Genomic DNA, 11,044 nt, shown 5'->3' on the forward strand with positions numbered 1-11,044 from the left:
CGCCCAAGAACCCAAGCAAACCTCTTTCGTTCACTTCCTGCTCTCTCCAACTAGTAATCAAAATCAAATTAAAACTTATAACAAGAACAGTGAGCAGCAAACATTAAAATCACGAACAGTAAGCAAGCGCTGGTTAAATTTAAGTGAGACTACCACCCACTGCCCTTAATGTTCGAAGAAGGTAAGCAATGGATTGCAGAAGACTTACAAATGTCGCAATGCAAGGAGAAAATCTTGTGTTTATTCTGTTTACAATGCTTTTACAGATATTCTGATGCATATTATCTCATCCATATACCTGTTCATGTATCTCCCTTCATGAATTGGCCCTTTATGCATGATATTTCTTATCGGCACTATTCGGTTGGGCTAGGTCTTTTCTTGCGTCTTTTCGAGCTTTTTTTTGTTTGCCCTGGCATTTGCTTTATATGGACAGAGAGGATTCCTATAGACGATTTTTATTTTTATATTTGGAAAACCCCATAGACTTCACCTTGTATGCTGAGGATGACTTACCGCAACATGTGTATTAATAGTGCGTAAATTGTGGAAGGTTCTAGGCTCGTGTCCAGGGACCATGGACGCAAAATAATCACCATGCGAAGTCTCCTAACGCCCGCCAGGAAGGTAACACAGGCATTTGGTTACTCTCAACAAAGGCATTGTGTCGTCAATGACGCTGCTGCCAACCTCTTTATGAATTCAATTGGAGAGATTATGAGCTTTCAGCTGAACATTGATTCCGAGTTTAGCCAGAAAAATGTCGATTTGGGTAGTTTTGGCGTCGTTAAAAATGCTCGATTTGTGGCCGCTTCTGTAAAAGGGAGCACTACATTTTCGCAAATCCTTGTCCCTCTTTCTCTCCTTGCGTGCAAATAAATTCTGACGCGACAACCTCAAGAATAATATGAGGTGGGAACGAACGCGTATAGGCGATTTTGTGGAAGACGCAGTGCTCTCTCATGTGCACTGTTCACATTAAGTGAGCCAGAGTGTCTTAATGCGCCACAAGTGCTCCGCTAAGTGCGTGAAGCTCCGTTCCCTTGCGGCTTCCGGTACAGATCTTGCAAATAGAGAATAGCTCAATAAAAAGACAAATATTACTTGCATATGCTCCTGAAGCGATCAGAAATTCCACTGCCACCGCTTTGCCACAAACTGCATGACAGGGAACTGTACAATAGCGGGACACCCCAAAAACTAGGAAATCTTTACCCACCTGTTTTCCCTGGAGCCGCAGTGCAATGATTCCGACTGCAACATTGAACAACCAATGCCCCCTTCCATACTCGGTCACAACCTAAGTTCATGGTCTTTTTCATTTTTGTACAATCCCTATTGCATCACCAGCCAATAAACATGCATAAAGAAGCTGCGCATCCGCCTAGAAATGTGTAGTATCCGATGCACTAAATCATTGTATGGAATGGCTAAGCGTATGTCTTGTGCCGTACTTGTATATGAAAAGGAAAAAATTCCACCAGAAAATGTCTTCTCTTCCAGACGTACAGCACAGACTAGCGACTGGGTTATAGCTTGTACACATCACACGAAACCTTGAACATGGGCACGGGCATTATGTAGAGATTTATAAAAGTGGTGTTTATGCTAATTATTGTACTTTCCTGTATCTCTGTAACCATGCGCGTGTGTAAAAGCTAAAAACAATAGTAATCGGCTTGGCGATTATAATTGTTTCTATATCGATTTACTTGTGTCCACCTTTGAACGTAGTGCGATCAAAGAAATAAGCTCATATTTACGGCCATGATCCTCACCAGATTACTAAAGCTTATATAGTTTTCTACTCAAGAATACTCCTAATAGCGAAGATAAAATTCGGCAGTTGCCGTAGGAGACAGCTACTAACATGCAGAGCGTGTGTGCAGTGTACAGTAGAATGGCCGCCACTAAATACCACGAGATTAGCCGTCCACGCTTTTTGCTGGTGTAATATTTATTCTTTACCTTCTTCCCAGGTAGAGTGCGCGTCAGGTCACTTTTCCTTCATTTGTGACGCCGCTGTGATGGGATGACTTCGCGCGGAGCAGTGCCGTGATGCACCCCAGTGACGTCATACGTAACATCAAATCTTTTTGACGACTTCTATGCTGAGTAATCAATGAGGAACCGCCGCAGAACAGTGCAACGGGCCCTGAACACTTTTCGCTTTTAGACCAGGTTGATACTTCCGGCAGCTTTGGAACCATAAATGAAGAACACTGTCGCCATGCTTGTAACAACTACTTTTCTTTAATGAAAGACTCCGGGCCGTACAACTCTTTTTGTGACAATATATTTCTAAGTAATAATGCAATGATGCATACTCAGTGTTGGAGGCATCGACTTCATTGGAGACTGGTGGACAACTGGCATCTACTGCTAATTTACGGCTTTTACGCACCTGATACCTTCCTAAGAGAGAGCTGCACTGTGCGCACGCACTCCAGGTAATATGTGCGCCTAAGTCCTTACCGCGATCATCAAGCACAGTGTGTATGCTTATCATCTGCTTAAAAGTGGGGTGTTCCTGACGCTTCAAAACCTGAACAGACACCAACTCACAACACTACAGAGCACTAGCAGCCAGCCTGCAATGATTGCTAACCGGCTGCTTTGGCGCATCGCATAGTGGCTACTAAGAAATTTGTCATGATTATTCAATATTTTTCTTTCTCTGTATTTTATTATTTAGAATTTGCTAAGTATTTTAAGGTCTCTCATTATTCTATCTTTTGCTATTCTAGCATGCTTGAAGAGTTCTTGGAGCAATGTAAGAAAATTGGAAGAAAACTCTTAAGGAGAGCTCTTAATGGCCGCTGATATGGATATGTAAGGTAACTTTGCCTATTTTTAAGCAGGTGATTTTATTTTTCATATTTTACAGCTGCGCGCCAAGGTGGCTCGTCAAATGGGAGGTGAAAGTAGAGTAGTATGACGTTATAGCACTCATACCGGAAAGGGAGCCAGATACCGTGTCTGAAGCGCTCGTGGAACAGCTGAGCAACATTTAGTAAAAAATATAAATAAAACGCTGAGGAAAATAAAAATCCTTGAGCAAGCGAGGAATATCACACCCACGACCAAGTATCTCTGAAAAAATGTGGTGAAAAGAAAAGAAGGGCTGATGATTTATACCTATTACCGGCAATAAGCAACCGAAGGGAGTGTGCACACCTCTTTGCCACGTCGGGGAAAACATCATGTTGAGCATTTCTTTGTCATCTTTTAAATACAAAGGTGCCAACCACAGAAGTAAAGCTACGATGTCCCCTGTGCACACAAGTTCACGTGCGGAGTTCATACAGAAAAGCGGCTATGAGGAACCTACCAAAGCGTCATTCGATCGTTCTTCGCATTTTGTTGCCCTATGCGGTTTAAAGATTCCGCTATCGTTTACCGTCTTAACCCACAAGAAACATCGGTAAACTGTAGGTTATTCATTTTTAGCGAACGCGTATGCATGTACACGTGAACGCGAGCGCACCAGTAATTGTTCACTGCACTGTACAAGAGGATTCTAAGCACCACAGGTAATTAAGCGAATGCAGACGCCTAAACCTCGACGCCGCATTAAATTAAGCACTGCATTAAGTTCAGCAATCTGGTTTCTGATGCGGGTAAAGTGCATTAGTCTAGTATGAGCAGCGGACTTAGCATTTTGGCAGCGTTGTTAGTTTTAAAGCTCGGCAATATGGGCATACGTTGTGCATAATGCTGGGTCGAGATTTGTTTGATGTTACGTAGCGGAATCTCACTACGGGAAAACGACACCCTAAAATTCTTTACCGTGCACTGGCATCGCACAGTACACGGGATTATAGAATTTCGCCTTCATCGAAATTCAACCACCGCGGCCGCGATCGAACCCGCGTCTTTTAGGTCAGCAGCGGAGTGCCGTAACTACTGAGCCACCGCAGCAGCGAACAATGTTCGGATTCAGGCGGTCTCTTTTTTCGAAGCACTCCAAGTTTTCGCAGCACAGGTGTGTGTTCCAGTTGCAGAATCCAAGAGGAGAAAGGGTCCGGAAAACTCACCACTCAAACCGTACAGCTTACTGGAGATCGCTGCGCAGCACGATTTCAGTCTTCGCAGCTGCTCATCTTTTAGAAACTTGTAGAATCATATTCGCAGTTATGACTCGAGCAACAACGCTATTGTTACGGTATGAGCACAGTAATAACTTGTCATTTTATTTTAATTTGCAGTAAGGCTTTATTACGAGCGTAGACCGAGAGAGAGCAGGCGATTAGACAAAGTCCGCACCCAGAAACCTATGCCACGTTGAGAACGCGCGTATAGTTATTTGGATCACACTCGAGCAGCGGTGTTGTTATAACATCACATCTCCATCTTCCAGAAGCGGCAGCTGATTACTGCTGTATACGATGCAAAAGGCTGTACGATACAAAAGCAAGAGGTGCGTGCCTGCACCTCTTGCTGTCATTTCTCAGGAATCCTTGGCTTCCGCATTCCTCCCGCTCCGCCGTTTTTTTTCGTGCTTTCTTTGAGCTGGCCCCTATGTTCTGTTTTTCCCTTGAATTTTTTTTTGCACCCTGCTACTTCTCGCAAACGACCTGAGGCCATGCGTCCGCCCTTGTCCACCATATTAACACCGGTACGTGTGCCCCATTACGCAAGCGCCCACATCGCGTATTGTCCGCGGAGCGCTAAGTGATCAGCACCCACGTATTCAACATGCTTGAGCGGGCTGTCATACAGGCTTCTCACAGCCCGTGGGCCTCCCCAGTGGTCCTCGTCAAGAAGAAAGATGGCTCCATTAGATTTTGCTTCGGTTACAGGCGGCTGAACAGGATTACTCGCAAAGGCATCTACTCGTTTCCTCGTATTGATAACGCTTTAGGCTGCCTACAGGTAGCCGAGTTCTCATCCTAAGACTTACTATCCGGCTGCTGGAAGATCACGATGGCGAACCCTGACCACGCGAAAACATTATTTGTCACCATATACTTCATATATGAATTCAATGTGATGCCGTTTTGGTTATGAAGCGCACCTGCGAGGTTCCAGCGAATGAGAGACATTATTTTTAGCGGACTCATGTGGCACTCCTGCCTTTGTTACCTTGATTATATTCTCGTGTTTTCCCTGGATTTTCCTACTCATCTGCTCATCTCCGTCGCCTATAACGCGTCCGTACTTGCCTTACTGCTGCTGGCCTTCTACTAAATTTCTAAAAGTGCTGCTTTGCTCCTAGGAAGCTCCATACATTGGGCCATGTAGTCTCAATGGCTGGTGTTCTTCATTTTCGCAAAACGTTGCGCCGCTGCCGATTTCTCCAAACTATCCAATATAAAAAAAAACCTAAATAAAATCCTATGTAATCTTGAAGAAAAAGAACGCCTCCTCGCTACTAGCGAGCATCTCTTTACAGAGACGCCAGCTTGCGATGAGGCAGTTCACACCCTACGCCACGTTCTCGTCTCACCCCCGATTCTACAAAATTTTGACCCTACCGCACCGACTGAAATCCACACTGACATCAGCCGAGTGGGTGGGTATGGGCGCAGTGCGCGCCGAGCAGAAACACAATTCTGATCAATACGTTGTGGCTTACGCGAGTCGCACCGTGACAAAAGCTGAATCTAACTATTCGCCGACAAAAACCATCATCTGGGCGATTGAAAAATTTGACCCTTATGTCTACGGTCACCCGTTTTACTTCATGACGGATCATCAGACACTCTGCTGGCTATCTTCCTTGCAGGATCTGTCTGGAAGTCATGCTCCTTGGTCCCTCCACCTTCAGGAGTACGTAATTCATGTCGTTTACCGGCCCGGCCGCAAACATTCCAATCCTGACACTATCTTACGTACACCTATTGCGAGTGACCCGCCTCCACCATCCATCACTGCTTACGATTTGTCGTTCCTTGACATCTCAGACATGCCGTCTGAACAGCGAAAATACCCTTGGATGGGCTTTCTTATTGCTTTGCTTTCTACTTCCCACATTTCTGCTTCTGAAGAGAAGAGAAGAAAGGGAATTTTAATGAAAGAAAGGCGGAGAGGTCGGCCGGTGGTAACAGGGCCCTGGCCTGCTACTCCACACAGGGGAAAGGGAAGAGGAGGAAAAGGAAAGTGTGAATGAAGGCTGATGATGGCATAATACAATGAGTTTCACGGGTGATGTCTATGCACACGCACACACACACACACACACACAACACTGGCTGGCGCTCGCATCGCGGTTACTGGACACACATAAAACTCAAAACTGGTGTCTGCAACACAACACCGACACATGTCATTAACCATGTAGGTTGTGCACAGGCGGTCACAAACGAGTATCCAGGCCTGTTTCACACAAAAAGTTGAGCAGGGCTTTTGTCACACGCCACCAATCAGAACGTCTCGTCCTTGCGCCCAGAAGAGTTTCCTCAGAGAGAGGGCGAGAGTCCAGGTTTTTCACGGTCGCCTCCAATGTTGTTCTCGGTTTCTCCAACGCCAAGCACGTCACTTCGCCGTTCGGAATGATCTGCTTAAACCGTCGTAAGTGCCTCTCTGAGGGGCGCAAATGACTCGTGGTTATTCCCCGGTGCCTGCGCTCTGACATCTGCGCTGGTTTCCTGGCTGACCCGCAGCGTGCTCAAGCCTGTGTGTCGAAAACATATGCCCGCTGTCTGCGGTACTACTGGCGAGAAATGCACACATTTATGCGACAGTATGTGCGCTCAGTTGCCCAGCTTGCCCAGTGTTGGAAGACACTACCTCGCCTTCCCACCTCACCCATGCAGCCACTCAACTGACCTGCCCGGCCATTCGACCGCGCTGGGATCAATCTTTACGGTACCCTTCCACCGACTCATAACGGTCATCCTCATGTCATCGTTGCCATCGACCACCTCACCCGTTTTGCGGAAGCTGCGCCTTTGTCATCTGCCTCGACGAGTGATGTTGCACATTTCATCCTTCATCAATACATCTCCCCACATGGCGCACTCAACGAACTTCTTAGCGACCACGGCCGCGTCTTTCTTTCGAAAGTCATCGAGGCAGTACTCAAGGAATGTTAAATTATTGACCCCACCACCCTGCTTTCATTTACTAACCAACTGCTTAGATGAGAGTGTCAGTCGCAATCTCACAGGCATGCTCGCTAAGTATGTGAACCGCCACCATTATAATTAGGCCCAAATGACTCCCTTTGTTACATACGTGCACAATACTGCCGTGCAAGCTACCACAGCTAGGTTTTCGCTCTTTTTTTTCCCTACGGTCTGGCCCTATGTTCACCATGGATACCATTCTCCCTTATTGCACTAACGCTTCCGTGCCAATGCCACTTTCCCAGGCAGACGAGTTCCGCCAGCTTCCCTGTGAATTTACCACGGAATGATTATTGCTGAAAATGGCACAGTTTTCATAAAAGCTTTCTTTCATGGAGGGCAGCTCCTGCAAAGAGCGAAAGTCTCCAGGAAAATAGGCACTTTACGGTGCTTCAACTAAAACGGTCTTAAAACGCCGCAGCTCCGCTAGGGGCACTGGCCGTGCTTTTGTCACTTGCGTGCCTACCCGATGGCAATTGAGCGGAACAGTTTTTTAAAAATCCAATAGCTGCTTCCGAATATTGCAACTTTGGCCTCAACGCGTGTTTGAGCGCTCTCTTTAAGTCTAATTACAGCTTTAGATTGTAGAGCTGCGGTCAAAATACTGGAGGGCACACATCAACTCTGTCTGAAGGCTAAGATGCATTACCGTAATATGGAACTGGTCAATATCTACTTCACATTGATAGACCTCTGGAAGGGCTCATACCGCTCCTGGCGCTGTAGTGCATCGGTTAACTGATGCTCCATTGCCCTGCCATTGCAGGTGCTGCCACTGGTGGTTCTTGTGCGACCCAATAATTAATCAGTAATTTGTCATCCATCATTATTTTTATCCACCACGTGCTACGCGTGTCACTTTCCTGAAAATCCGGGGGGGGGGGGGGGGGGCAGGTTGTGATGACTTTACAAGATCACGTGACCTAGGTATCTTATATGTCAGCTAGGCTGTCTCATTGAGAATTTTTGCACTTTTCCCACGTGGCCGACGATTCCGACGAAGACGCTGGCTTTTCTGCGACACGAGCCTTTTAACGCTATCGCAAGAAAATAAATGAATAATTCTTTGCATAACTGGCTCAACAGCCTTTATAGCCTCCGAAGAAACTGACGGTTGGCTTTTTCATCCGCTAATATGGACGACTGCGCACTAGTGAATCATAAATATCGCTATCGCTATCGATAGTTGAGTCATTATTGAACAATTAATAGTACAGTAGGCAGCACAAGGTCACACAGCGTACCGCGCGTTATCATTGCTGCATGAACATGGCGACGTTTTCTCGCGTGTCCCAAGCACGCAGTAAAAGCGTGGTGTGATAGGAATCATTGGGCTGTCCATACTCCGGGCTTTCCAGGCTCTCCATACCTCAGGCTATCAGTACTCGCACATATGTGCAATACTGCATATGTGCCCCCAGTGAAGTCATTGTATGGAATATTGTGTGTGCTGCGAGAGTGCTAGTTGTGTTTGCAAGAGTGGCCGGCGCCGTCCATAGAGCAATAAAAGTGTTGAAAACTAACCGTCAGGCTCGCGTACTTGGTAGCTATATTCGGATGCAATTATTGCTTCCGCAATTATAGATTTGCCTACGTTAGTGCCTTTGTTAGTTTATTCGCCGCTTACAAAACGGTAAAAGCTGCCGTCTGGCTCAGGTGAGCTTGAACGGAATGGTCTGTTTCGGATCGCAGACGATGTAGATAACGTTAATCTAAGGATTACCAACGCTTCGGAACACCTATTCGGATTCTTGTTAAATAGACTTGCACTCTTCTGTCTTAGTTTAAACGGTTCAAACCAGTGCAGCTTCAGAAGAAGCTATGGCACGGAGCCGAGTTCTGAGTTTTCACAGGAAACGGCATCAGGCACCTTCAAATGCAGCCTCAAGTTCATGGTTCACGGTTTGCTAGTACTTTATGTTACTGCCAAATGTCATGAAGAGTAACTCTAAGGAATTCTGGAAGTCTAGCGAAAGATTCACAACGATAGCCTTCGAAGTGGCTACTTAATATTTGTGCGTCTCAGGAAGGTCAGTAACTGAAGAACACATGTTTTGAGCCAACGCCAGATAGTTTTTTACAGGAGGAAGATGCTGATGGGCAGGAAAATTGACGCGCTCATTTTTCTCCACCAGAACTCCTCGCTGAGTGATAGTTAATTGCTCAGTTATAGCGACAAGAGAGTATTCAATGATGTGCAGTTTTGATCGAAAAATGGCGACATGGTTGGGATTGCACAAAGCTGTCTGGTGAATATTGATATGGCGATACTTTGTACATTGATAATGGGGACCGATGTTTATTTCATTCGAAAAAGTTATTGCGAAGTTACGTGAACTGACGGGTTAACGATGAACAGTTGTTGATGACATATTTGTAATGTCGCTAGCCATCGATCGCCATACCGTGCGAAAACTTTTCAGAAATACAAGAATGCAATCAAAAGTACTGTTTGTAGAATTTTTACACTAGTGACAATGAATAGAACCATAGCCCTGCATCAGTACTGTGTACACTCTGCGTCACGCTTGATTAGAGACCATGAACGGTGCGCGTGCGACCAACCAGGACGCCCATCGGTAGCTGTTGAGTTCAAGATAAAATCCTTGTCAGCGTTGCGAGTCTACAGATACAATTCTATCATGATTGTATGCCGCTGGAGGGAGCCTGTGCTTATGCTGCGTTTCGAACTTGGGGTCCCTGTTTGGCACGGCGTGTATTTCGCATCGGCTCATCTTAAGCAGCAGGTTCCGCGTGAGCAGTGGGCAGCCATCTTGGTGCCGACATAGTAACCCTAGTCCCGCTTCCCGGAGGAATAATTCCGCCGCTTATCAGGCGCGATATCTTTCCCGCAGCCTACGTATACTTGAGTCTATAGCAATATGTGCGCGAAACAAAGAAGGAAAACGTGGTACGCTGATGACGGAAATAAACTTGAAGGAGGCGTCTGTTATATTTACGTCAACGCCGCTGGCGACTCGGGCTTCGCTCTCCGCTCACTTGCAGTCATTTGAAAAATCAAGTGGCTTCGGACACGCCCGCTCACAAGCATAAAATCTCGATATGTGTGGCCACCGTTAGACGCCTCCGACTGGGTCCGCAAAGAATCGTTCCTATGCTCCAGATTGGTTTAGAGAACAATGTGCATCTTCGTGATGCTTCTTTACGGTACGAAAACACACACTCGTTGGTTGCAAAAAAAAACAGCTCTTAGATTTAACCTAAATACCTTAGATAAAAGCCCTCGTTTTTCTTAGCCAGATCAGGCGCTGAATTTCTGTATTATAAACAATGCTGCACACTAAGAAAAAATTAGATTGCAAAGACTTACATGAAATGAATCGCTGAACGTCTTCCACGCCAGAACTTACTTCAGTGGTTTCCGCCTTCTATATTTGGTGACATAAGCCTAACGAACCGTGTATTTTCTGATGTCTTGTGCTCCCTGGTAAGTTTCACAAATTCCATGGCATTGATCAAGTGTTTCCTCAATCCGTCGGATTCAAAAAACACACTTTTAACACGAACAGCACCACAGATACGTTGAAGTGGACGGCGGTTAAGAGGTCAATATTTTGGAAACCGTGATGTTTTTATTGTATGAAAATGCACACTGGCTAGTTGCAAGGAATGCTTAGTGGGTCTAATCTAAATTCCGCTAAGCTAACGCAATTATTTTTTGAGTGAAATCTTGGCCCGAATTTCAGGAATGTACAAAACGCCGTCGGCTAACAATAATAGATGGTAAGCACGCACATAAAGCTAATCGCTTACCATCCCTACAACAATATTTGTTTTTTCACTGGTTTCCGCTTTTCAAGGTGGTTCACATACGCTCTACTAAGCGTGAATTTCCTGAAGTCTTGCGCGTTTGTGGTTAGTTTTATAAATGCTATGGCATTGTTTAAGTGATATTTGAAAGCGTTTTATTTTAAAGGGCACATTTTAGCACGAGCAACACCACACACAGACTG

The sequence above is a fragment of the Amblyomma americanum genome, chromosome 2 (genome assembly GCF_052857255.1).
Source record: "Amblyomma americanum isolate KBUSLIRL-KWMA chromosome 2, ASM5285725v1, whole genome shotgun sequence".
NCBI lineage: Eukaryota > Metazoa > Arthropoda > Arachnida > Ixodida > Ixodidae > Amblyomma > Amblyomma americanum.